Source organism: Pelodiscus sinensis, chromosome 3, assembly GCF_049634645.1.
Source record: "Pelodiscus sinensis isolate JC-2024 chromosome 3, ASM4963464v1, whole genome shotgun sequence".
Taxonomy (NCBI): Eukaryota; Metazoa; Chordata; order Testudines; family Trionychidae; genus Pelodiscus; species Pelodiscus sinensis.
In genome coordinates, this window is record NC_134713.1 from 82182830 (window position 1) to 82209706 (window position 26877).

The 26877-nt window shown below is 39.7% G+C and overlaps 2 long non-coding RNA genes across 2 annotated transcripts in view; one reads left to right on the forward strand and one right to left on the reverse strand.

Moving 5' to 3' along the window:
• Positions 1–2084: 2084 nt before the first annotated feature.
• LOC142827619 (uncharacterized) overlaps positions 2085–26877 on the reverse strand; it is a 47773-nt gene continuing 22980 nt past the window's right edge. The window contains exons 2-3 of the long non-coding RNA XR_012902315.1: positions 11892–12055; positions 2085–2797 (exon numbers count right to left, since the gene is read on the reverse strand). This is a non-coding gene — a long non-coding RNA (uncharacterized LOC142827619). The remainder of the gene's footprint in view (positions 2798–11891; positions 12056–26877) is intronic.
• On the forward strand, positions 3204–11726 carry LOC142827618 (uncharacterized). The gene is made up of 3 exons (XR_012902314.1): positions 3204–3582; positions 9426–9518; positions 11490–11726. It is a non-coding gene; the product is annotated as an uncharacterized LOC142827618 (long non-coding RNA).

The window sequence follows — 26877 nt, forward strand, 5'->3', positions numbered from 1 at the left end:
TTTGTGCTGATTAGGAGACTCTGTAGCATTATGAACTTGTTAGAATTTCCTGAGTGCTGAGAGCTTCGTGCCCACGTATGTTGGGTTATTGTAATTCATCTGAGATGATAATGGTGTGCATAACTAAGGCCCGGTTTTCATCAACCAGGAAAGGACTTTATCTTCCAGAATCAGCAAGGAATCCAAAAGTTTTCCTTGACTACACACTGAATTGATCCATTATGGATGTGTATCTTCCACCAATGAAGACTGCACCAATGTCACAAGCTATTCAAAATACTTTCCTTTCTGGTGTAGCTGGAAATATTTTTTGTTGTATTTTGACACTTTCATTCTCAGGCATTGGATGTAACGTGCCAGTAGTTTTGTGCCAAAGTTCACAGTTTTCATGAACGTCTAAGCTGATTCTTATTTTGTCTGAGTTTATTTGCTTATATTGGGGTGTTCATTTATTTTTAATTACATGGAAAGGAAATTGTAATTCCATCAAATGTTTGCTGTTTCAAAATTCAGCTGAATTCAAGACTGATATAATTAAATGCAATGTTATAAACTTGAAGCCTAATACCTATGACAGACGAGAGATGGGTTTATGTTGCAATGTCAGGATTCAGCCTGATCCAAAAAGTGCCCTGGTTCATGCCCTTAATCTACCTGAAAAAAAATGGTGTTTCCCCCAAGAAAGAATCCTATTTCCTTTTCAAAACCAGGGGAACAGACTGCCAGGGGACAGTCTGCCAGACACTAATAAAATACTTCAGAGTATCAGGAAACAACACCATTGCATGAAAGCATTGGAAAATGTGTCATGGAAATCGAATTTTATCCACAGCATTCACTTACACAGTTACTTCAGAAAAGAGTAACGATATTTACCTGCAGCCCAGATTGAAATTCAGATGTGTTTTTTATCCTCATCAGGCAGAAGAATTTCCCTGTCCTTATGTCATGGAATGAATTGTCACTGACCTATATTTCTCTTCCATATCACAAGCGGATTCAGATGATAACAACACAAATGTACTTTCACCCACAGTCTGCAGAGATAGCCTGCTTGGAGCAGTTCCTCACACATCTGAAGAAATGTTTGTACACCCCATGGGGAAGGATGAGAAAATAATTCATACCACAGTCCGCTGTTTGTAGCAGGTTTCTGCAGGGATTGGGTAAAAATAAGTTCTCTACCAGGAAAGATGTGTATTGTTTAAACAAACAATGTTATGTAGAGCTCTCTGTTTCAGCCATGTGACTATAGCTGTCTCTAGCTTAATAACGAGCACTGAGGTCACACACATTTTGCTGTGAAGTGACAGAAAAAGTAAATAGCAAAAAATGGACTAAAAAGTCAGAGGTTGAACAGAGTGCTTTCTACTACAGTACTAAAGCTGAAGTGTCATGGTGATGAGTGATAAAAAGATAGCTAAAGGTAGTGCCGAGGTGTGAAATTCATCAAGCACTGAAATCCCAGTGACAGGACTGTTCGACTTTTCCAGGTTCTACCTCTACATGAGCATATTTTTATTAATAGTTGGTTATGTACTATTATCTCCACTGTATAGCAGACACTGCCTATTAAATGTAGTGAAAAGATGTTCTCAGACAAATAGAAGGTAAGATAGCAGATCACATTTAAAAATGTGCTTATTGCGTTACACCAGTGAATAACATTATCTCAGAATTTGCAGTATTCAGTAGCCATTTCCTTTAGTAAGTAGAGTGAAATACAGAGAACACTACAAAAAACGAGGAAGTGTTTCCAGTTTACCTAAAGCACAATTAACATGTTTTGTAGAGAAACTGTTGTATGCAAAACTAGGGGAAGTGAAAAACCTTTGACTTATACTCAAGTGTTTGGACTCCCTACAGAAGTAACGTAATGAAATATTGGGTTACCTGTGTTATAGAGGAGCTCAGACTAGTAGATATAATGGTCCCTTTTGGCCTTCAAATCCATGACTATGAATTTATCAATACAACTAAAATTGGACTACTCCTGTTCATAACGCTAAGTGTGCACATAAGTGTTTACAGGATCAGGTCCCAAGGGAAATGAATGCTACCTGCTATATCATCAACTGGGTTTTCCCTGGAGGTTTCTTATTCAAGAACTGAGTAGTCCAGACAGATTTATCATGTGCCATCCTTTAAGTCCACGATGATATGACTGCAAGGACCTGTGAGATTTCTAGCATGATTTCGAGATCCAAATCCTTTGAATATATTCATGAAATTTTCAAAAAGCATATACCTCCCTCTCAGCTCAGCTTCTCAGTAATGTGAGGTTTACACTTCTAAAAATGAGGGGCTTGTAACTTTTGTATAAAAGCGCTCACTTTCATTATGTTAATAAGATATTGGTAGGCACAGGTTTGTAGCTAAGCAGTTTATCCCTTGGTTTTGTGACTACCCAACTTGCAAATTATGTACAGACGGGCATAAAGAGAGTCAGACAGGCCTATTAAATGTTTGGGTTTATTTCAGAGTGAAAAAGAGAGCTGCACATCTGTACAGGTGGATATGCTATAGCTCTCCTAATATTTGGGCATTTTGGAAGTTCTCGTGGCTTTTAATTTTTTTTGTTAGAATAAGTTTCAATAACAATCAACAGTTTGTAAAAAGAGACTTTTTTCTTCCAGCTCCTTGTGTTTACTGTTTCATTTCGCTACAAAAATGTATCTTATTATTTTGCATCATTTCCTATGGGATATTTCTATTTCTCCTTGGTCTTCTGTGACAAACACCACCATGCTGCATGTAGTGTTGATTGTAGAACTAAATGAAGCATGCAGTGCAGCATCTGAAAACAATTAGAAAATAATTGAAATGAGCCATGGACTCCAGGTACTGCCATTACATTTTATTTTTCATAAGTAACGTTATTTGGGAACTAGCGCTGTATCGTCTCGGTCCCTCTGGTTGGTGGCTGGCTGGCAACCAGAGTCCCCTTGCTGGTGCAAAGAAGGGTTTAAAAATAGGAAAGAGCTGCTGTTGTGGCAGAAAATAAACAAAGCTGTGGTAAGGGCAAGAATCTGTTAAGAGGTTAGGGAAGAGGCACACTTCTTATATGCCCTCACGTGGGAGGAGACTGAGCCCTGCACTCAATGCCTTTGCAGCAGCTGCTTTATGAATTAATGAAGAGATCTTTCCATGAATATGCACACAAGGCCCTTTCATTAATAATTCATCAGGCCATCAATCAGACAGCTGCACATTCAACACAGGAAATTGAGGTTAGGCCTGGTTTTGCCCTGCTCTTTGAATTACTGCTGAGGAGTCAGGTAGCAAAAAAGGGCCTCTGATAGTTTATCAAACAAAGTGTGGGGAACAGAATCCTCACACCCCACATGAAGAGAGAATGCTTAAAATGCATGCATGTTTTGCTTCGAGAGGGAACGTCCTTCCCCCACTGCAAAAAACAAGCGCTTGTCTCTGCTGTTCGCTACAGTACAGCTTTGTTATGATGCAAAGCTATTTTGATCCTCTGATAGCAAGAACACCTTGTACCAGCTACACCCTGAAGACAGACTGTTGGATTGTGGAAAGTGATTCACATCTTTCCAACAAAGAGGACACTGAAGTGTGGTTGGTAATTTTTATTTCTGTTAAATGGGATTGCGGTCTGGGAATGAATTAGAGGGATGTCTTAAGGGGTAAAGGCTTGAGCTGATTCCAGAAAACAGTTTATGATGTAACTTTATGTATGTGAGAATGGGACAACTCATAGGGACAGTTATTCCTAAGTAAATGTGTTCACGGGATCAGACCCTTGATAATATCTAAACAATAAAATATACCTGCAAGGAGAAATTTTTAAAAATCCAATAATTTAGGGCCTGATTCAAAACCACTGAAGTCAATATAAGTTTCTACTGGCTTTAATACAATTTGGATCAGGCCCTCGATGCCTTTAAATCTTTAGGGTGTACACCAGGAGAGGGGAACCTTTTTGGGGTTGGGGGCCACTGACCCATGGAGAAATCAGTCAAGGGCCGCACACAAACAAGACTCACAAAACAAACAAACAAACAATCAAAAAACCCCTCACTGATGGAGGAGAAGGACATGCCTCACATTCCCCTTGCACACTAGAGCCTAGGGATCTCAGCCTAGTAGATTTTGTGTGCTCCAATCCCATGGTGGGGCAGCAGGAGGCTGAAGTGCCAGCATGGGCTCCCTGATTGGGGGGCCCTGAGCTTCAGGGGCTGGATCTAGGCACATTGAGGGGGCCACATCTGGCCCCTGGGCCTGAGGGTCTTCACCCCTGGTGTATGTGATCATCAGTCTTTCATATATCACTGAATTTAATGTATTACTTAGGCTAGAGGACCATGTAATGTCTGTTGGGGAACAACACCTCTTCTATCAGCAGCATGCTAGGAAACTTTTCCTCTACCTCCCAAAAGAGGATCTGGCCATAATGAGTTATGTGTGTCACCTCCAGACTGGATTATTTTAACTGAGGGAAGTAGGCAGGCACTAAGCAGAAGCTGTTGCGTGAGTAGGATGCAGCCACTCTCTCTTTAGCTGGGAGAAAATGTCAAGAGCATCCCATGCATGTGCTTCGACTCCTCCCCTGGCTCCCAAGACACTACCATTGTCTTGAACTCCAAAGCCATCAACAGATGAAGTCCAGCTCAGATCAGTGTCCACATCTCCAGCCATGAGATCTGGGCTTCTTTTGGACAAAGCAACTTACAGGATGAAGCATGTGAGAGAGAATTAATTTTTGGTCAAGGAGTGTCAGTTCCAAATCAGTTTCTAGATAAATGAGCCTTAATCAGAATCTGACCACTTTCAGAGTATGTTTCAAAATCTTATTAATTAGAAAGCATTTCCTCTGTAACAGGAACAAGGCTTTCAAGTTCTATACAGTGCTTCCACTTCAAAGTTCATTCTTGTATTCAGGCTCTACAGACATTACCTGTTACAGTGGCATTTCCCATTGTAAGCATAGTGAATAAAACAGGAAACAGTACCTGCTCTAAAGCCAGAACTTTTAACCTGAATGTAATGCAGTATACTGGCTCTTTAAGACTCATGAAATAAACAAAAACCCTGGAAATGGCCGTGTAACAGGAAGAGAAGAAGCAGGCCACAGGGAGTTAGTAATTGGGTAGAAAAAAAGTACAGGAAATTGTCACTTTAAGGGACCAGTAGGATATGGTGGAGCTGGGCTTCTCTCTCATCCAACCAATCAGAGAGGAGCTCTCCAAAAGAGAGCAGTAGAGATACTGCCTTCTCTCTCAGGGTGTGTACTGAGATGCAGAAGGAAGGCAGAGCCAGAAGGCTGAGTTCCCAACAAGAAGGACCGAATCAGCAGCTCCATGGAGAAGGGTCTGGGGCAGAGTAAGGACTCAGTTGGCAGCAGAAGAGCTAGTGAGGAGTACAAACCTTTGTGTTGCTGTATGGCCTTTATTTAGGGGACACTGAGAATGCATCTACACTGCAGGGCTTAACTCAAAATAAGCTACGCAAATTGAGCTACATCAATTGTGTAGCTTATTTTTAAATGGGGAGCATCTACACAGCACTTATTTCGAAATAGAGCATTCTTCCTCCGACTTCCCTTACTCCTCGTATAATGAGGGTTACAGGAGTCATAGTAAGAAATCCTTCAGCTTGACAATATTTCAACAACGCTAGCAATGCAATGTATCCGGGAAGCAGCTAGATATTACCATGATGGATGCTTTGAAGGACAGGGTCATAATTCAAAATTATCTGGACAAACAGGAGAAATGGTCTGAGGTAAACAGGATGAAGGTTAATAAGGGCAAATGCAAAGTATTCCATTTACAAAGGAACAATCGGTTTCATGCATACAGAATGGGAAGTGATTGTCTAGGAAGGCATACTGCAGAAAGAGATCTAGGGGTCATAGTGGACCACAAGCTAAATATGAGTTAACAGTGAGACACAGTTTCAAAAAAAGCAAACATGATTCTGGGATGCATTAATAAGAGCAAGACATGAGAAGTCACTCTTCTGCTCTACTCTACGCTGATTGAGGTACTGTGTCCAGTTCTGGGCACCAATTTTCAAGAAGGGTGTGGAAAAATTGGAGAAGGCTCCGAGAAGAGCAACAAGAATGTTTAAAGGCCTAGAAAACATGACCTATGAAGGAAGACTGAAAGAACTGGGCTTGTTTAGTTTAGAAGAGAAGATTGAGAGGGGACATGATAGCAGTTTTCAAGTATCTAAAAGGGTGTTACAAAGAGGAGGGGGAAAAATTGTTCTCCTTGGCCTCTGATGATAGGACAAAAAGCAATGGGCTTAAATTTCAGCAAGGGAGGTTTAGGTTGGACATTAGGAAAAACTTCCTAACTGTCAGAGTGGTTAAACACTGGAATAAATTGCCTGGAGTGGTAGGGTAGAAGGGAGGGGTTGTGGAATGTCCATCACTGGAGATATTTAAGAGCAGGTTAGACAGACACCTGTCAAGGATGATATAGACAGTGCTTGATCCTGCCATGAGGGCAGGTGACTCAATGACCTCTCGAGGTCCTTTCTAGCTCTAGTATACTATGATTCTATAACTGATGAGTCCCGTTTTCTGCTGATATAAATGAAACTCCACTAGAGTCAATAGATCTTTGTACAGTTATAGCACCAGAATTTTTAACTGATTGTCTGAACATATTAGAATTATGATGTAGACTGAGCTTGGCAAATGCTACTTGAACATGAAGCAAGAGAACCCAACTCCTCAAGAGTCTACTGAGAAGGAACTAATTATCTTGGTGATTTAGATCTCTCAAGGCTTTTCTTCTCTCTGGCACTTAGGGTATGTCTCGACTACATGGCTCTGTTATCAGAGCCATGTAAATTAGTTTACTAGACATACCCAAATTAAGCGGCGATTTAAATAATTGCTGCTTCATTTACATTAAAATGGCTGCCACATTGAGCCAATCAGCTGTTTGTCGGCTCAGCGCGCTAGTCTGGACGCTCGTGGGGTGAGGCTTACCGGGGCAGTCGACAAATGCCTTTGATGTCGACCGCGGAGCGTCCAGACTAGCGCGCTGAGCAGACAAACAGCTGATAGGCTCAGCGAGGCAGCCATTTTAATTTAAACGAAGTGGCGATTATTTAAATCGCTGCTTCATTTGGGTATGTCTAGTAAACTAATCTACATTGCTCTGATGACAGAGCCATGTAGTCTAGACATACCCTTAGAATGTAGAATGGGGGGGGACCTGCAAGAGACCTGAAAAATACTTTGACTCTAAAGGCTTCACATCCATCATAAGATCTAATGGATTGGCTAAGGATGGATCATGTCATAAATAAAAATACAATAAAGTATATTGAATCAAAATACTTGTATGTCCTCTATAAGCAATAACACTTGATAATAGAAGTGAAATATACCCTGGCTTTCTACTTCAGTTTTGTACTTTTTACAATATAAAAGCACAGGGTTATTTTATACCCCTAAGACGGTGTCTTTTCAAAGCTTTCCTTATGGCATATCCTGCTGAACTATTTCTCACTAACTGCATAGTTCCTGTTACATGACGTGTTGTCATGTGTCCCACTATAGTGTGACTTATGCTGGTGGACAGGACATGTCACAATATAGTAAGGTAATATTCATTCCAGTGCACAGGGGAATTAGGCACTCATCTCTTCCCCTTCTGGTATTGTTAACAGCAACCGCACATCAGGTGCCCCTGCACGTCGCACAAGGCATTTACCCTAAGTTATGTGACAAGTGAAGAAATATGGTTTCCTAGGGGAAAATGGTAAAAATAAGTAAAGAATAAAGGAAAAAATGCTTAAGTCAATTTTATAGTGTAATCATTTCCAGTAAAGCACAATGGCTGGAAGTTAATGCCGGACAAATTCACATTAGCAATAAAGTACTTTTTTAAAAAGTAGAGAGAGATACTAACCTTTGGGATAAATGACCAAGGGAAGTGGTAGATTTTACATCTCAATGTTTTCAAATCAAGATTTGGATGCCTTTTGGGAAGAGATGCTTTAGTCAAACAAGTTATTGGGCTCAAATGGATGAAATGATATTACATGTGCCCTACAGGAGATCAGTATAGCTGATCATCATCTGGTAATCTCTTTTGGCTTTAAAATCTATGAATCTGTATTACAGTGTATTATAATTGTAAAAGGTGTAATTGTGCTGGATATGCCAGCCTTGAAAAGACGTCATAAGCGCTTACCAGTCCACATTCAAAATCTGCTTCGGCATCAGCAACAAGATGATGATGAAGAAAATAATGATATTGTACTCAACTGTCAAAAATAAGCCAATAAAACCTTTCCTATCTGGAAAAGCAGAACTTTCCATGTCAGAGAAATCCACATGTCATATTAGATCTGAAGAAGATTGAGTGACATCAGCTAATCAAGAAGAATAGAATAAAATTAGTGTAAATGAAATTGAAATTTGGCTTATCTGGTACAAGACAATATTCAGAATACACATTGGACCTCACTGGTCTGGCACCCTTGGGACCTGAGTGGTCCCAAACCAGGAAGTTTGCCAGAGCAAGAGAGGTCAATGTTTCCCCGCTGGCTGCCCATTCCCAGGCTCCCAAGGCTGAGGATCCCATTCTGCTGTCAGCAAAGTTCCTCAGCTTCCAGCCAGGACTGCCTGGCTGCTGCTGGTCCCACTGCCAGCTGGCCCTGATATTGTTTGGGAGTTTCCTGACTGAGGCCGCCCAGCCAGCTGCTGCTGTGAGTTTCTGGGGTTCCCTATCTGGAGCTGCCCAGCTGCCACTCCTGCTCCTACTGAAGGCTCCTTGGGATTCTGGGCCCAGGGCTGCCTGGCTGCCACCTGGCTCTCCTGCTGCAGGGAGTTCTGCAGCTGAGGCAGGGGCTTCCTGTTTGCTGCCTGGCTCCACTGATGTTGGGGGTTTTCCAGCTGGGGTGGAGCTCCTCTCCCCCACCTGGCCCCACTAATACTGGGGGTTCCCCAAACTAGGCCGGGGCTACACAGCCATCACCTGGCCATGCGACTGCTGGACCAGCCAGGGCTCCCAGCCCTGCATTCTGTGGCTGGCTCCTGCTCCTGCCTCCATGGCTCTTTGGTCTAGCAAACATCTGTGGTCATGCGAGACCATGGATGTTGCTGGACCAGAGAGACTTGGATTTGGGAGGTTCAAACTATAGTAGAGAGACAAGTTACACAAGATAATATCTTTTCTGTTGGTGAGAGAGACAATAAAAGCTGATCGAATAAAAGATATTATCTCACCTACCTTTTCTCTCTAACATTCTGGGACCTGCACAGCTACAAATATAAGGCATCTTTTTCAAAATTATTATTGCTTATTATTATGTTGCTTATCATTTTGGATGTTTTAAATTAAAGCCATATTACATGTATTTTAATTGGTGAGTAGGACACAAAAATGCTTCTTTTAAAGCAAATTTTCATTATTAAATCTTTTTTTTTTTTCCAGGCATGTATCCAGGGCCAGATTTTACTGACTTTCATTCCATGGGTAGTTCTGTGGAAATGAACAGAATTATCTGCCAAGTAAAACAGGTACTGGGTAAGCATACCAGAATTTAGCCCATGAAGGAGAATAGACTTCAGTCTGCTACTGTTTCCCAAACAGAGTTTTTCCATTCACAGCTGGAAGCCAAAATCATAAACTGCAGGTTGTAAACCTGTACTATTGTCTCAGCTTCTGTTTCCATGGAAATGGGCACCAGGTGCCTCCCCAAAAGTTGTAAATGTTTTAAAATAGCAACTATTTTAGAATTTTATTTAATGTGATTTTACCAGTCCTTTTTGGGTTGTATGTGGGGGAGGGAGGGAATCAAAGTACTTTTCCCTTGTCCATTTCAGTTGCCTGCTGAGGGATCAAAGTAATATTTGATTTCTACAACAGTTAAAAAAATAGTCAAAAATACCCTAAACATAAACATTGCAGAGAAACTATTTTCTCTAGCATTTTTTATTTTATGTAGGGCTTTTGGGGAAAGCAAATTAGCTAATAAAAATCAATCCTGGGTAGTTATATTAGAAATCAACACGGGGAATTTTCATTACCCTCCCATATGGCCATTTTATACATTTAAATTCCAGTGAAGAGGGAAATCTGTAATAAGCAACCTTGTTATCACACGTAGTACTGTGACCTTGGTGACTCCTTTAATCTACCCCAAAGATTTCTAGTCCTGTTTTGTCCAGCTGATATTCAAAGACCACATTTACTAGGCAAATGATTTTCCTGGTCTCTTGGGGGGTCATTTATGACAGGTTTCAACCTCTGTGTTTATGAGCATGCACACACACATGTTTAAAAGATGTATTAATGGACTACAAAAACCACAAAATACACCCTGCCAATATTTTCATGAGCTAACTGCACAGGCTGCACTGTTTAGCAGGCTCAATACATCTTTATCCATTTCCCTGCGTATCCTAACTCCTCAGTAGTCTGGTAATGCCATCGCAGTTGCTGTTTTTCTGTCTCACCATCCATCTTTACATATTTTCAGTTACTAAACCAATAAATGACTATCAAAAGATAAAAAAACATTGCTTTTTGCTTTAGCAGGACACCTTTGATGAGATGTCCACAGAACCTAGTCATTGCTTTAAATGGAGGAGATATGGGGCTGAAAAGTACTGTAATATCTCTGATGCATGAAGCTTCTGGGAGTTAATTCTCCCCATTTAAACGACCTTACATGGTTCAGTAACAACCCACTGCAGGAATCACTGACATGGATGATTGTTTTTTGACTTTTTAACCTCCAGGTAATAGAGATTAAGTGCTACTTGGATAGAGACAATCTTTTCTAGTAGTGTATTGAGACTCAACTAACTACACTATATTTTATACTGGAAAATAATAGAGTTACAGCAGTGAGCTATCTTTCCTTTTGCCCCTGTTGTAAATGGTTTGTCTCCATAAGATCTTGGTCTAGTCAAATGCAATGAAATTGCAGTTAATTTTCACATATACTCTGGGTAAATTGTTCAATACATCTGGAGTTTTGTGGTAATTGTTAACAACAGATCTGCAAAGCAGGAGCTTAGAATTTATAGTAAAGTCAAATGACATAGGAAGTAAGTTTAAAGCATTGAAGAATTGATGAGAATTGAACAGGATTTGGTTAAGAGCCAGAGAAAAAGACTGTGATTTTTTTAAATGATTAATTATCTGTTCTTTGTAAGTACTTGTTGCTGCTACATATCCCTTATTGCTGTTATCAGTGCTATATTCTCTTAAAAGAATACATTGTTTTTCCTGAGTATTTGATTAACTCTTCCTCCTTTGCTGTACTAGTAATTGCTAAAGCTCTGGGATCCTCTGCAGTGCAATTTACCTACACCAGCCTCCTCCCTCTCCCCACCATATTCTTCAGCTACATGCTAGAAGAGCCAGGGAAGAGAAGAGTCTGAGTCTCCCTGCTGATTGTAGACAGGCACTGTGTGTCAACTTGTGTCAGTGATCATCTATACATCTGTCCTTGGCTCAGTTCACTAGCTCTTTTCACTTGCATTTCAGAATTGCCTTCCAGCTGATTGAAGACTTTTGATCGCTACCATCCTCTGATGTACTTGAATCAGTGACCTACAGATAACAGGACCTACGGCCCATTATCAGTCTCCTTAGACGACAGTTTTCATCTCAATTCCATTGGCTAGTTCTTGCAAGAAACTTTCTCTTGCATGTTATTTAAGCAACATATTGCAATGTGTCTAAAATTCTAAATAAAGAATTCTGGCCCCTGTTGAAAATGGAATGTACTGCATACCTACTGCATTCTGAAGTCAGAAAAATACTGTTAGTTCACTTCAGATTCATAATGCATACATTTCCGGTTACACTTTGTTGGCCTAATGTGAAATCTGGTTGCAGAAGATTGACTGGTTAGGATCTGACACTCACTATTTTCTTATCACTCACCTAGTGAAGGTTCATCCCAAATTTACTCTGGTTGAGGATGTACTGGACTACCCAGAAAATCATTCTTCATTTCTGCAGATCAGCAGATGACACAGTTTACTGCCCTTTCTGCTCCTTTTCCTGGAGTTTAACAGTTCGGAATCTATAAATCTCTTCTTTATATTCTAGGACAACAAAATATGCAAAGAAAAAAATGTCTCCAGTTTCTGCTATAAGGAAGAGACCAGCCCTGCATACAGGTGTGCTGCTTATTGCTACTAAAAACCATGAATATCCAAGGTATTATAGAGTGAATACAGTGTTGGCACTGTCTGGAGATTGTCTGGGGAAAGAAAGGACAATATTTTTCTATGGGCTGTAAAAACAGTAGATATACCTTTTCTATTTTGAAAAAAAAATGACATCACTAACTTTGATGCGTTAGGGGACAGCAATGAAATAAAGAATAAATCAGTGGAGAAAACTAAGCTAAGAAAGGATGATCATATAAAACAATGACTTTTCCCTGGTCATGAATGTGGGGGAATGCAAATGCTTGGTTTCAAGAAGTACATAAAATCTCTTTTTGCCAATGAAGCAAACCTCGAAACACAATCTTCCAGACTCTCAAACCAAGGTATGCAAACTGCAGAGGCAAGTGTGTTGCTAGCAAATACAAGATTGACCACCATGCAGACCACTGCCAGCTTGGTACAGGTATTATTGAACAGCCCAATTTTCCACACCGAGTAAAGGAATCTTCAGCATTGATGTGCAATACAAATACCAGTAATTATAGCAAAATTATTACTAGTGATATAGTGACATTATGTCTACTAATCTACAGAGGAAGTAGAGAATCTAAGGGGGAAGTAGGGTACTTTGCAGACCTTCATTAGGTAAAACTAAAGGTAATAAAATGCACATAATGTTCCAAGTAAGGAAACCTTTTGCTCCTTTCTTCTTTTTAATAAAATTTAACATGCACTTAAAGATCAGGAATTACAGAAAATTCATGTGCAGGTTGAATATTGAAAGAGCAGAGGGCTGACAGGATCACTTTAAATGTACTTCTGGAAAGGGTTCAGCTTCTACAGTGATGACTGAGAGCAGTGTATGAACCTGAACAGAATAATCTAGACTAGAATAGTGCTCCTTTGGCACAGAACTTCACTTTATCTGATAAGAATTTATCCCATTTGCTTCAGTGCCACTTTTATTTCACTATTTAGCAAGGGTGAAGTGGAGATGCATCCTATTACTTTCATTATTTCATATTTACCGCACCAGTGATAAGTAAATTGCTGCAAGTGCACCTTGAAATCTTGCAAGTGTTACTCTTCTGTCAGGTAGAGCCAGCAGAAACCAGGGTCAGGCTAAATACTTATGAGTGTGATTTAATCAGTACAACACAGAATTAACTTGATCCCCCACCCAGTAACCTGAGAAAGTCTCACACCACCCAGGGTGCTTCCCCATTTTCCAGCACAGAGGCTGAGTGTAGAAAAGCAACTTTTAAAGAAAGGAGGGAAGTCACCCAGCATGAATTAGGGAAAATACCCCAAGCAGGATTTCTAATCATAAACCTGTGAGCAGGGCCAGCAGCCCAGAATGCATGGGCTGTGCCTTCTGCCTCATGTTCTTGAATTCTACAGCCAAAAGTTCCTTTTCTGTGCCACTTTGTCCTGTCGCCACACCCCGCCTGCAGTTGCTGTTCTAGTCAGAGGACCCAGAGTTCAGAGATACATTTGTGTGAGTTCGCATCCTACTTGGGAAAGAAGGCACCTGGCTTGCTCTGCCATCTGAGCACTTGCTTTGTCTGGCCTCACCCAGCAGCTGCAGTTCCTCTCTGCCTGACTATTCTGCCAGTGGCTCACTCACCTCACCAGCAGCTCGTAAACCAGCCAACTGTCTGCCACCTTCTGCTGACATTGCCTCTTTGATGTGACCTCTGCACATCCATCTCAAAGATGTTTAACTTTTTGCACACTGGGCAGAAACACCACCCCACCTCAAGTCACTTCAGCTCTGACTGAGCATGTACAAGAGGCTCTTAATGACACCTATTTAGCGCTAACCTTGATCAGTAGGAAGGAACAGCTTAAACTAGTCTAGGGGACTCCTAAGAAGAGTCCACCCCATTTGACTGAAACACCTGTCCTCAACCCTCGCACTTTCACAGGGCTCTGGCAGTCAAGTTCTAGCTTAATGAGGTCCTTTAGCTGAGGATGACCCCTCATTTGGGACCAGCTAAGCACAGTTCTGCTTTCCTTCATTCCTACAATATTGACAGCTCATTTGTAACAGCATTTCACTATCCCTGCATTCAGTACTGAAGTGATATGTAACCCAGCACCAGGCAAATTTGATTATTTTGAGCAACATCACTCTGTCTGCTGGATATCTAAGCAAAGTAGGTGTGTTCATATAAATACAGATGTTCCTAAAGTCTCCCTCCCAGTTAGCTTCCAAGGGACAACTCATTCTGCTCATTCACACCCTTCTTATAAAATGCTTCTGAAAATCCCATTCAATGTCTCTCCACATCCTTATACACCTAAACAGCTTTTAAAATCCATCTATCCGACACTTTTGGAAATAGGACATAGGTGCCTAAGTCATATAGGCATTTTTGAGAATTTCACTCACAGTCTAAGTAGTTTTCATTAAATCCTTCTGGATAAAAGTTATGCTCATATCTGTGTGCACAAATATCAGTATAAAGACCTCAACCTGTTTGCAACTAAAACTCAGAAAGTGAGATGATTACTGATATTTGCACCTGTAATTTATTGAAGGTTAAAAATAATGCAACATGTTGCACATGCAATCAATCAATCAATCAATCCCAAAAGGGAAACCAGACTAAAGTCCATCTAAATTGTAACTCCAAATGTCTTTGATCACAGTTAAGTAAATGTGGATTCAAGAGCTATAGAGCATGATGAATGCTTCTTGAAAGCTACACAGGAGTAGAATTGGTGTTCTCATAGCACTGCAGCATGATAAAGCGCATTTATGAACCACTGCAGGAATTGTTGTAACTCATTTGAGTGTCTTCATTCCAAAAATATAAAACTAGCTGCACAGTATGAAAAAAGATTCAGAATAAAATCAATATCCTCTGTTATAACTATTCTCCAAGAAATACTGCCATGTGTCTGTGGGAAGAGAACTTAAAATTCACTCCTGACTTTTCTATGATTTCTGGCTAATTAGGTTCACCTTTCTTAATTCTTTGTATTCCAGATTTCTTCCCCAAAGCCCAATGTACTTGTTTTCTATACATTTTCTATCTCTCTGGTTCCACTTTTCATTTCCTTTTGGTATGAGCTCCATGCCATTGTTTTAGTATTGTAAATGGTTATCCTCATGCACAATGAAGGAAGAGATTTTGAAAGGTAATATATCATGGAAAAAGTAGATCAGGCTGCTGTGTACTCCCTAAGGGATAACAGACTTCTCTCACAGTCCACTGAAAACGGTGGTGCCTACATTCAAAGGTAAAAGCAATAATGCTTTATTTCATCAAGTTTCTGCAAGCTGGGAAGAAATGTTTTCTTCTTCCTAGGATTTATACATTTATTCCAAAATCCATTTCAAATTGACAAAGAAGATTTAAGGATGCAGAACTGCATGGAATATGAGTTCCATTATTGCCTACTAATGGTATTATGCCTGACACGGTACGCCACAAAGAAAGCACTGTCCCTGCCTTTAAACACTATCAACCAAAATGAGGCAGATAAGGCACACAATAAACTGCTTGGTCAAATAAAATCATGTTTCTCAAAGTACAAATGCTGTGTATAAGTGAAATAGTAGGGACATTATATAAATCATCAATACTCATACCTTTGCTACAGATATACTTCCAAACCAAATATTAGTTGCAGATATTGCCACAAAAGTTGACATCACCACAGTCTTAAGGAGTGAATTCATATAACCAACTGATCATGTTAATTTTACCCACATTGACTGTAAGTAAACAGACAAGCTTTTCATATTAAGTACACTGTAAATATTTATTTTAAAATTTTGGTTGACATATATATATATAGGTGTTAACCAATATATAAGACAGACACACAGGGAAATCAGTAATAAGGTACTCATTTACAGCATATACATATGACATTACCTAAGAGGTCCATGGATAACAAAGAAGAGACAGGAATATGCAGCACTTTAAAGACTAACAGGATGGTTTATTAAGTGATGAGCTTTCTAATAAACCATCTTGTTAGTTTTTAAAGTACTGCATAGTCCTGTCTTTTGTTTCAGCTAGACCAGACTAACACGGCTGCATCTCTATCACTATGGATAACAAAGGGCACTTGAATTGTGGCCAGTGTCTGAGCCTAGGGTGCCTTCTGTGGGTCAGTTAAAGATCAAACTAATATTGACCTAGTAATGTGGCTGGCTGTTTGGGGCCAGGGCATTTGGTATAGTGAGCAGAGTTTCCAAATAAAATCTCACTATACTAGAGCCAGAGAACTGGTATGCAATAAAGGGGGCGATGTGATTTCTTTTTTCAGATTCTTGATAACCAGTGTGTGGGGGAGAGGGAAATCAGGAACACAGTTTGTGATTGGCTAGTGAGTTTAACTTCAATTAGCCACGAGTTTGGGAAAAGCTGCTCTCCTGTTCGCAGCCTGCTTGACCTTAGTATTATTAGTGTGGATTGCCTCAAGCACCCTCGGTCAGTCACATAAAGCTTGTCTGTGCAGGAGACAGAGCTTTCTAAGCATGAGTCTGAAACTATGGAACAGCTCCCTCTCGCAAGACTATCCCAAACCAAAACACCTGTTTTAAGTTCATGACATTCTTCTTCAGTCTGATTTTTACAGAAATGGAACTGCATATAGATTTAAAAAAAAACCCTCACAATATTACCATAGCAAAACTCTATATTGCACACACAGTTTTCCCTCTGGGACAAGATAAGATAGAACTATCCAGGACAGATGCTAGTCATGTCACTTACTTCACTGCTACAGGGCACTCAGATCCCACATGCTATGTCTAGACTACATGACTCTGTCGATGGAGCCATGTAAAACAGTATATTTGGCATAGGCAAAGAAGCAGGGATTTAAATAATCCCCATTCATTAAAATAAAAATGGCTGCCGGGCTGTGCTGATGATCATCTGATCTGGCACAGCGGGGCAATCTAGATGCGTCGCGGTTGACAAGGGAAGCCTTTATTGACCACTCCAGTATGCCTCGTGAAGTCTAAATGCTCATGCTTTGATACAGAAGAAGAAAGCTCTGGGTGGCTTTTCTCTCATGGTTAAGAGTCTTTATTGCCTATTATTAATTATGGAACTCCATCTAGATAGATTCACCACTCTGTATAAGATCATAGATTCACCACTCTGTATAAGATCAGTGTAGTGTTTAATAGTTAAAGAGCTCAGTAATAAAGTTTGGTTAATAAAGTTGTGGTCACCCTTTTTAAACCATAAACTATGAGACATATATTATCTCTACCTGCCAAGTCCATGCCAACTCCAGTTTGCATTTACACTAATGGGATATGCGAGTACCCATACATACAATTTTTGAAAGCACAGTTTAGATGATCAATTCTGAGAATCTGAACCACAATAAAAACCTTATTTTGCATGCAAAGCCAGTTGTACGCAACTCTCCCACTTCCCTCTCCCACACTGGCATTTCTTGGTTAACATTTTCCACCAGTTACAGTCACAGATAAGCTCCAGGCTCCCTATTTAAATTAGAAACCAGTGAAATCCTGGTACTGTAGGTTACTTCATCTTTGTCTCCGGCATCCTTATAAGAAATGGACAATGTCTGATTTTCATGAGCTGCCTGTTGAAGAATTATAAAGAATTAATAATGTATAAGCACATAACAAAAGTGTATAGCACTTCATAAATTCCTTACAAATAATTTATGGTGTATTTACAGCATGAAGTAGTTTTAAACACATCAACAACCATTGCAGTTATTTTATTTTAAAGGTATTCATTCCATTGTAAATAACTTGTTAAATAATTATGGAACGTTAGTATCTGCATGTTTTCTGGGAATGATTTCTGAAGGAGTAATAAATGGGTCCAGCACTACTGAAAATGCATTTACTGTGTTTTAAGAGTGGTATGTTTGATTATAAAATACTTACTGAACATAAATGTGCCATTTGGAATGAAATATGAAGCCCTATTTTAATAGTAAATGCCTTTGCAACAGAACTATGACCTTTCTGTAGCAGACTTATAAATATTAATAATGCATAAGAAGTGACCTGAACCTTCACATTCAGCACATGGTCAACCCATTTTTTACGTTTAGAGAAGTATGGTTAACTTTCATAATTGCATTTTTTTTTAATTTATTTGCCTCTGTTCTGCCTGATTCAACCCAAGACTTAAGAGCAAAAGTGCAAGGAAAGGGAACTAAGCCTCACAATATCTATTACTGTGAATCTCACGCAAGACTACCAATTCTCAATTCAATGCTCCTTTTTCCCATCCCCTTCCTTCCGTATCCCTGGACAACTGTTTGATTACAGATTTATCCCAGCCCCAGTGAAGCCTCTTGAATTTACATAGATGTGAAGGTTCCTGCCATGCCCATCATTGTCAGTTTTCTATTTCTGTGAACTCCGGATAGAGATGGACCACAGATTGCTGCCTGATTATCTTGACCATCGTGTTATTAGCCATACATTCCCTCTCTTTACACAGGTGCACTTAGACAAGCTAGTATGGAATCTGTCTTTCTTCTCATAACCCTCAACACTACCCTTGTTCCCCTGAAAGGTCTTACATCTTTCATCCAAATTCCATAGATGGACATTCTGTCTTTGGGAGTATTCCATTAGGAAACATTTTGACACAGCTAGTCTTGAACAGCGCTCTGTTCAAATGTCAAAGAATCTTAGAACACTAGAACTGGAAGGGACTTCAAAAGGTCATGGAGTCCAGTACCCTGTCCTCATAGCAGGACCCAGTACTGCCTAGATCATTCCTGATAGACGTCTATCCAATCTGCTCTTAAATATCTCCAGATATGGAGATTCCACAGCCTCCCTAGGCAACTTGTTCCAGTGTTTAACCACCCTGACAGTTAGGAAGTTTTTCCTAATGTCCAACCTAAACTTCCTTTGCTGTAGTTTAAGCCCATTGCTTCTTGTCCTATCCTCAGAGGCCAGGGAGAACAACCCCAGACACAATACTCCAGTTAAGGCTTAATCAGTGCAGAGTAAAGCAGAAGAATGACTTGTTGTGTTGTCTTGCTCACAACACTCCTGTTAATGCATCCCAGAATCTTGTTTGCTTTTTTTGCAACAGCATCACACTGTTACCTCATATTTAGCTTGTGGTCCACTATGATCTCTAGATCCCTTTCTGCAATACCCCTTCCAAGCCAATCACTTCACATTCTATATGTGTGAAACTAATTGTTTCTTTCTAAGTGGAGTACTTTGCATTTGTCCTTATTAAACCTCATCCTATTTACCTCAGACCATTTCTCCAGTTTGTCCAGATCATTCTGAATTATGACCCTATCCTCCAAAGCACTTGCAACTCATCCCAGCTTTGTATCATCTGCAAACTTAATAAACATACTCTCTATGCCAATATCTAAATCATTGATGAAGATATTGAACAGAGCCGGTCCCAAAACAGACCCCTGTGGAACCCCACTTGTTATGCCCCTCCAGAAGGATTGTGAACCATTAATAACTACTCTCTGAGAATGGTTACCCAGCGAGTTAGCACAGACCTTATAACAGCCCCATCTAAGTTGTATTTGTAAGTTGTCATGTTCTGGAGTTTCCCGTTAGTGCTCAACAATGCATTGCAACATCCCAGAAGAAACTGGCAGGTTAATGGAGACATCAATATATATTTTAGTAAAACAGATTTTACCTTGAAACTTTTACAGATCAATGACAGGGAAGATGTTTGTTTGGCACAAAATTATCTGAACCTGAAGCTTTGTATTTTGTTTGAAATTGAGGATGATTATACAGTTTTCTTTGCTTATGGAATATGTTTAAATATGATGTTAACATCAAATAATAGAAGGAAGAAAGTTACGCCCTTAGGGATATGAAGACTCAAAATTTTTAATACAAGAAGAATCTATAAATTTCATGCTGTAATTAACTACAGTACAGAAACTAATATTGTAAAGTCCTTTTTAAAAATTATATAAGATCTTTTAGAAGTAGATTCCAATGTTTCTTCAAAACAGTTGAAATTTTAACTATATGTTTTAAAAAGAAATAAAGAAGTATTTTCCTTGGCATGAGAAACAAAGTCAACTATTTGGCATCAGAACAAATGCATTACCTAGAATGAATCAGATCTAGGAGGGAATCTGTCTACATACACAAAAGAAGACATAAGAATCCTTTGTTGTGCTGCTTTTCTGATTACAAGATAGTGTTACAATAAAAGTAGCTGACTGCACACTAAGGAGGTTTATAACACGCTAGTGACAATTACCCAGGCACAAAGATACTCAGTAGGAAGTAAGTCTGTTTAAAAACTATACAATTCTGAAACCTTCAGTTGCCTCATTACAATTATAAAATAGCAAACAAGAGAATTGAAAAGTTTTAAAGCCTTTGAGCATTAGTATATTAATGTGGTAAATGGGAATGCAAAGCAGAAACTCAAAACATTTACCATTATCCCTGATCCATGATTTTATAGGAGGAGGAAAGTAAAGTGTGTGGAGGAAAAACACAATAGACAAGAACATATGGTATGTGAAATCCCAGGAAATACAAGCAAGAAACTATAAAACTGTTTTGTAGTTATTTCAACCAGTCATGAAAAAACACAAAGCTATACAAAGCTATCCCCCCCCCCACACACACACACCCGGGCCCTTTCTGGATACCATGCAGGACTAGGAAGTTGTCCTCAGCTAAACAACTCTGAGATGTATATGCCCATATAAAGTAGTCTAATATCCTACTGAATTTCCAGTTTAAGTAATCTCATTCTACTCACCTTCCTGAAGTTTCAGTTGAATACAGTACTCTTCTTCACTTCCTGCCCTAAATATGTATGTAGTGTTAAAACTGCTTCTATGAATACAGTTGGGATGGGTACATTTCAGTGTCAGGGTGAAGTGACTACTGTAGGTAGCATTTTAAAGTGCTTTGATAGGAGTACTTCAGCGTGAAACGTACGCCATTCATTAGGAAGCACAAAGTTCCATTGAGAATGAAGGGACAAAAGATTTTCAGGCTTAAGTTCTCAGACAACATGGGAATACTATTGTGTACATAAAATCTGCACATAGTTACGCTGATTGCAGCGACAAATCAGGTACTTACATGTATACGCACATCTAGTTACTACTGTCCCCTCCCTCCCCCCACCACCACCTGATTTGATTTTAGAGGATGAAGAAAACTGAAGAAAAACACCTTGTTCTCTGTAAAACCACTTACAAAGTCAGTCCTGCAGCTGGAATAAAGGAACCCCGAAAGATCTGACTATGAGATTTTATTGTGCATCTATTGTAACAAAGATCTTCAAGGTCTGCAAGTTTTACTTTTTCAGCTAGCTAGTCTTCACTGATTACTGGTCTCTAACCCAGAGGACAACAAATAAACAAAATTGTACACCAGAGTCTATCTGTGGTACTTATATCCCCACTAGGATAGTATAAGAATATCTTACAAGCATATGGATTTATCATACAATTCCCCTATGCGGTAGGAAAATGCTATTATTTTACAATTACATTTAATGGGAAACTGAGGCATGAAGTGACTTTCCCAAGATCTCATAGGCAGCCTGTGACAAAACAGTTAGGGTACGTCTAAACTACATGGCTCCGTCGACGGAGCCATGTAGATTTGTTGTTTTGGCAAAGTCAAATGAAGCCGCGATTTAAATGATCGCGGCTTCATTTAAATTTACATGGCTGACGCGCTGAGCCGACAAACAGCTGATCAGCTGTTTGTCCACTCAGTGCACTAGTCTGGACGCTCCCCTGCTGACATCAAAGCCTTTTGTCGGCAGACCTGGTAAACCTCATCCCACGAGGAATAACGGGTCTGCCGACAAAGGGCTTTGATGTTGGCAGGGGAGTGTCCAGACTAGTGCGCTGAGCGGACAAACAGCAGATCAGCTGTTTGTCGGCTCAGCGCGGCAGCCATGTAAATTTAAATGAAGCCGCGATCATTTAAATCGCGGCTTCATTTGACTTTGCCTATGTGTCTAATCTACATGCCTCTGACGACAGAGGCATGTAGTCTAGACACAGCCTTAGACTCAGACAACACCTTTAATGCCCAGATCAAGCTTCCTCTCTAAAATCTTCTGTTTGAAGGTACTTTAAAAAAATTAAGTTCTGTCCAAGACCTTTATGATATTTTCACTTCAGTTATATATCATTACACTATTGTTTGACTATAAAAAAACTATGAATACATAGGGCCAAATTTATTGGCCTCTGTAGGCACATGTTACCATGCAAATTTTCTACCTTGTATATCACTTGTGGTTGAAGGGAGGAAGGACTTAAGACTTAATTTATGATATCTGCCCAAAAATATACATTATAGTTTGTTATTTACAGTTTCATTGTGAGATTTCTGCTTCTGTACATGACCTCATAAACTACTTGAAGGTGGAGCACAACTGGTTGGAAAACCATTCCCAGAGAGTATTTATTAGTCATTCACAGTCAAGCTGTGGAATCCCACAGCAATCAGTCCTGGTTCTGTTCAATATCTTCATCAAGAATTTAGATAATGACATAGAGCATACGGTTATAAAGTTTGTGGATGGTACAAAGCTGGGAAGAGTTGGTGGACATGATTAAAATTCAAAATGATCTAGACAAACTGGAGAAATGGTCTGAGGTAAAGAGGATGAAATCAAGAAGGACAAATGCAAAGTACTCCACTTAGGAAGAAACAATGATTACCTAGGAAGAAGTACTGTGAAAAGAGATCTGGGGATCATAGTGGTTCACAAACTAAATATTAATGAACAGTATAGCACTGTGGAGAAATAAAAGTGACCATCATCATGAGATGTCTTAGCTGGAGTATGATAGCAATACATAAGGGGCTCGTCTACACTGGCCCCTTTTCCGGAAGGGGCATGTTAATTTCACCTATCGTAGTAGGGAAATCCGCGGGGGATTTAAATATCCCCCGCAGCATTTAAATAAAAATGTCCGCCGCTTTTTTCCGGCTTTTAAAAAAGCCGGAAAAGAGCGTCTACACTGGCCCGGATCCTCCGGAAAAAGCGCCCTTTTCCGGAGGCTCTTATTCCTACTTCAAATAGGAATAAGAGCCTCCGGAAAAGGGCACTTTTTCCGGAGGATCCGGGCCAGTGTAGACGCTCTTTTTCGGCTTTTTTAAAAGCCGGAAAAAAGCGGCGGACATTTTTATTTAAATGCCGCGGGGGATATTTAAATCCCCCGCGGATTTCCCTACTACGATAGGTGAAATTAACATGCCCCTTCCGGAAAAGGGGCCAGTGTAGACGTAGCCAAGAAGTAATTCTTCCTCTCTGCTCTATGCTGATTGGACCTCAAATGTCCAATTATGGGTGCCAAATTTCAGGAAAGATGTGGACAAATTGAAGAAAGTCAAGAGGAAGGCAACAGAAAAGATTAAAGGTCTAGAAAACGTGACCTGGGAGGCAAAATTGAACCAAAGAAAAACCCAAAACTCTGGGTTTGTTTAGTTGGAGAAGAAAAGTCTGAGGGGACTTAATAACAGTTTTCAAATACATCAACGTTTGTTACAAAGAGAAAAGAGAAAAATTGTTCTCCTTAATCTTGGCAGATAGGACAAAAAATGGTCTTAAACTGTAGCAAGGGAGGTTGAGATTGCACATTAGGAAAAAATTATTGCCAGAGCAGTAAAATACTGAAATAAATTGCCTGGGGAAGTTGTGGAATTGTAAATTCTTAAGAGCAGGTTGGACAAACACTACACAAGGATGGTCTAGATAATACTTAGTCCTGCCATAAGTGTACGGTACTGGATTAAGTGACCTTTCAAGGTCCCTTCCAGTCTTACAATTCTAAGATTGACAGTGCAGCTGTAAAGGGGGAATTATCTGTTTGTTTGTTTGTTTGTTTAAAAACCACCTAAATACAATTTAAAGTAAAAATCGCCATATACTCTATAGTTAATTTCACAAAATACAATCTATGTCTACATACCTAATATCAGAATCAGTTTAAGGTTTACTGTGTCACTGTCAATGTGTTCTTGCAAAGGTTTCTGTACTAATCTTGTAGTTTTCCAGGCCAGGATGCAGTTGTATGTGAAGCCAGATATAGGAACAGTTAAGTGGCTGCAGACTACAACAAAAGTTTCCAACAGCCACTTACAAGACCAAATTAATGAATGGAGAGGCTGTTCGAAATGAGAGCTGAAAATGTGTCCATTGAATAGTGTCTAAAGGTAGGTCTACGCTACAGAGAAGATGAAAATTGCTTCAGGAGATCTTCCAATGTTCGAATTAGTGGGTCAAGTGAATACACACTAATTCAAACTGAGAGTTGGTCAATGTTAGTAGTTCTGCTTCTACGAGGTGTAAGGGAAGTCAAAGGGAGAGTGCTCCCTTCAACTTCCTGCAGTGTGGACAGCACCAAAATTTGAGGTAAGATGCTTCGACTTCAGCCACGCAATTAACGTAACTGAAATTGCGTTTCTTAATTTGAACTTATTCCATAATATAGACATACCCTGAAGGAGCTTCTTTATTCCAAATTAATGCTAACATTTTGGAAGCTGGTCTGGAGATGTACAAACTCAGCAATTTCACTTTTCACTAGCTGGTGCAACCATTTTCCACAATATTTATTTATGTTGTGTACCCTCCCTAAATTTCACCTTTTAAGCTTTTCATCTGAAGAACAATTAAAAGAAAATGTACTTCAAATCACCATAACAATGGGAATTTGTGAATTTTAACATCATTTAAATTGCAAAAGGAAAAGCTGACCAGTTTGTTACTATTCACTCAGGAATGCCTGAAGCTTAGCAAATATTCTAATAAACGAGTGTGAGTAACTTTCTATTATTGTTAGTAAGCAATATCTCTATAAAACTCCTCTCCAGTGTGATGTTATGAAAACATTTTAGGGCCTGATTCTGCAGCAGAATACCTCATGCGAATAAGCTTCTCTCGGTGGGAATGTGGGTTGCCAAGTCAAGCCCTTAGAAGGGAAGAAAGGCGCCCTGCACAGGTTGGAGAAATGAAAACACTAGTGTACCCTATAAGCTGAACTCTTGGGTAGATGTCCAGGAGAGATTCAAAAGCTGTCTGTCTGATTAGCAGAGCACCCACAGCCTCCCTCAGCTAGTGGCATGTGTTTCTATTGGTGGCACACATCTGCACATGCCTTGGTGCACATAACTAAATTTATTCTGCATATGGATGAAAAAAAATTAGAGAGAACTTTGGAAAATTCCACATTTTTTTCTTAGATCATTTGGAGAACAGGACGAGGACTATCATGTGTGATTGTACAAAGTGCTTCCCTTGGGGCACTCAAGATCAAAAGCAGAAAGTACAGCCTGCTTGGTTTCCAGGAATCCTCCATGCTACAGCAATAGTGGGTGTCAATGAGTCCTGGATACGGTAATTTTGTTCTTCTGCAGTTCTCTCTCTGAATATTTTTCTCTTGAATTCTCTTTACTGAATTGTTGATTTTTAAAGCTATACAAAGAAAGATCTTAAAGGAACACAATATTCTTCTTGACAACTTAAAAATTAACTTCCTCACTGTGCCACCAATTCATGCATTTCCAACTCAAGATTATGCTGCTAAAAATCTCCTGAAGGAGATTTTTTTGCTGTAAGGCAACATCCAATAGATCTTGCAATTATTCCTCATTCTGCGGTATAAAGCTCAAATCAAACTCTTTTCATGAAAATATCTGGATGTGAACAGCACAGACTTTCTGACATTTATCAAGCCAGATTCAATGCACTTTTATAAAGCACTGGCAACAAGAGCTGGGTGGAGGGAGACAAAGTCAATCAGATAAATAATGAAAAGTAAAAAAGTGTGAAAAGCCAAACAAATGTAGGGATATGCAGATTTCACACTGAAGTAAAAATGAATCCAGGCAATGTTAAATGGCTGTATTTGGACTTGCCTGGAAAACTGGTGCTCAGAGAAATCACAAAACTACAGTTCAGCTTTAGAAAGAGAGAACATCAGTTTTGGTCACATGGAATTCTAGAAGATGAGAGGTAGTCACTACAAGCAGCTAGAAGAAGGAATATGAAGAAAAAGGGGGTGCGGGGAAAGCCTTGAGAGCACACACTACAGAAAACAATAGCAAGTAGTAGCAAAAGATCATCAGGAATATCATTTTGCATGCACCCAAGATAAATGAAATCATCCTTTCTTTTTAATCCTTGATACAAATACATGCCCTCTCTCAGTGCAACAACATTCTATTCTAGCTCATCTAGAGACTGTAAAATCACATAATTTCTCTTCTCTCACGTACATCCCTCAGGAAAATTCCAGCAAGCCTGACAAAAATAACAACTAAATAGGAGCCAGGTCCATGTTACCATCAAAGCAGCAGCACACTCTGTGCTGGGAGTGGCTCAGTACTCATCAATCAGTTGTATGTAGGCAGTGGAGATCCCATGGATCATGTGCAGGCTGAGTTCCCTCCTCTTGCCCACTATACATCACTGGATCCAACTGGTGAAATACCAGAATGTAGAGTTCTGGACTGTAATTACCCAAATTAGAATTTGGCCAGGATAAGAAATTAAAATATTCTGAATAACTTTCTCCTTGTCATCTGTCTCCTTAGATCTATGCAAAGAAGTCCAGCAGGATGTATGCACCTGGTATCCTTCTTAAGGTTACACTCCATCATAGAGCTACTTGAAAACATACCATTTTTCATGTTATTTAATCCCATATTTCTAAGAAAATTTCTTTTGAAAGGAATACTGATCAATCCAGTTTCCATCTCTGTTTCTCCAACTGGATCCTGAAATTTC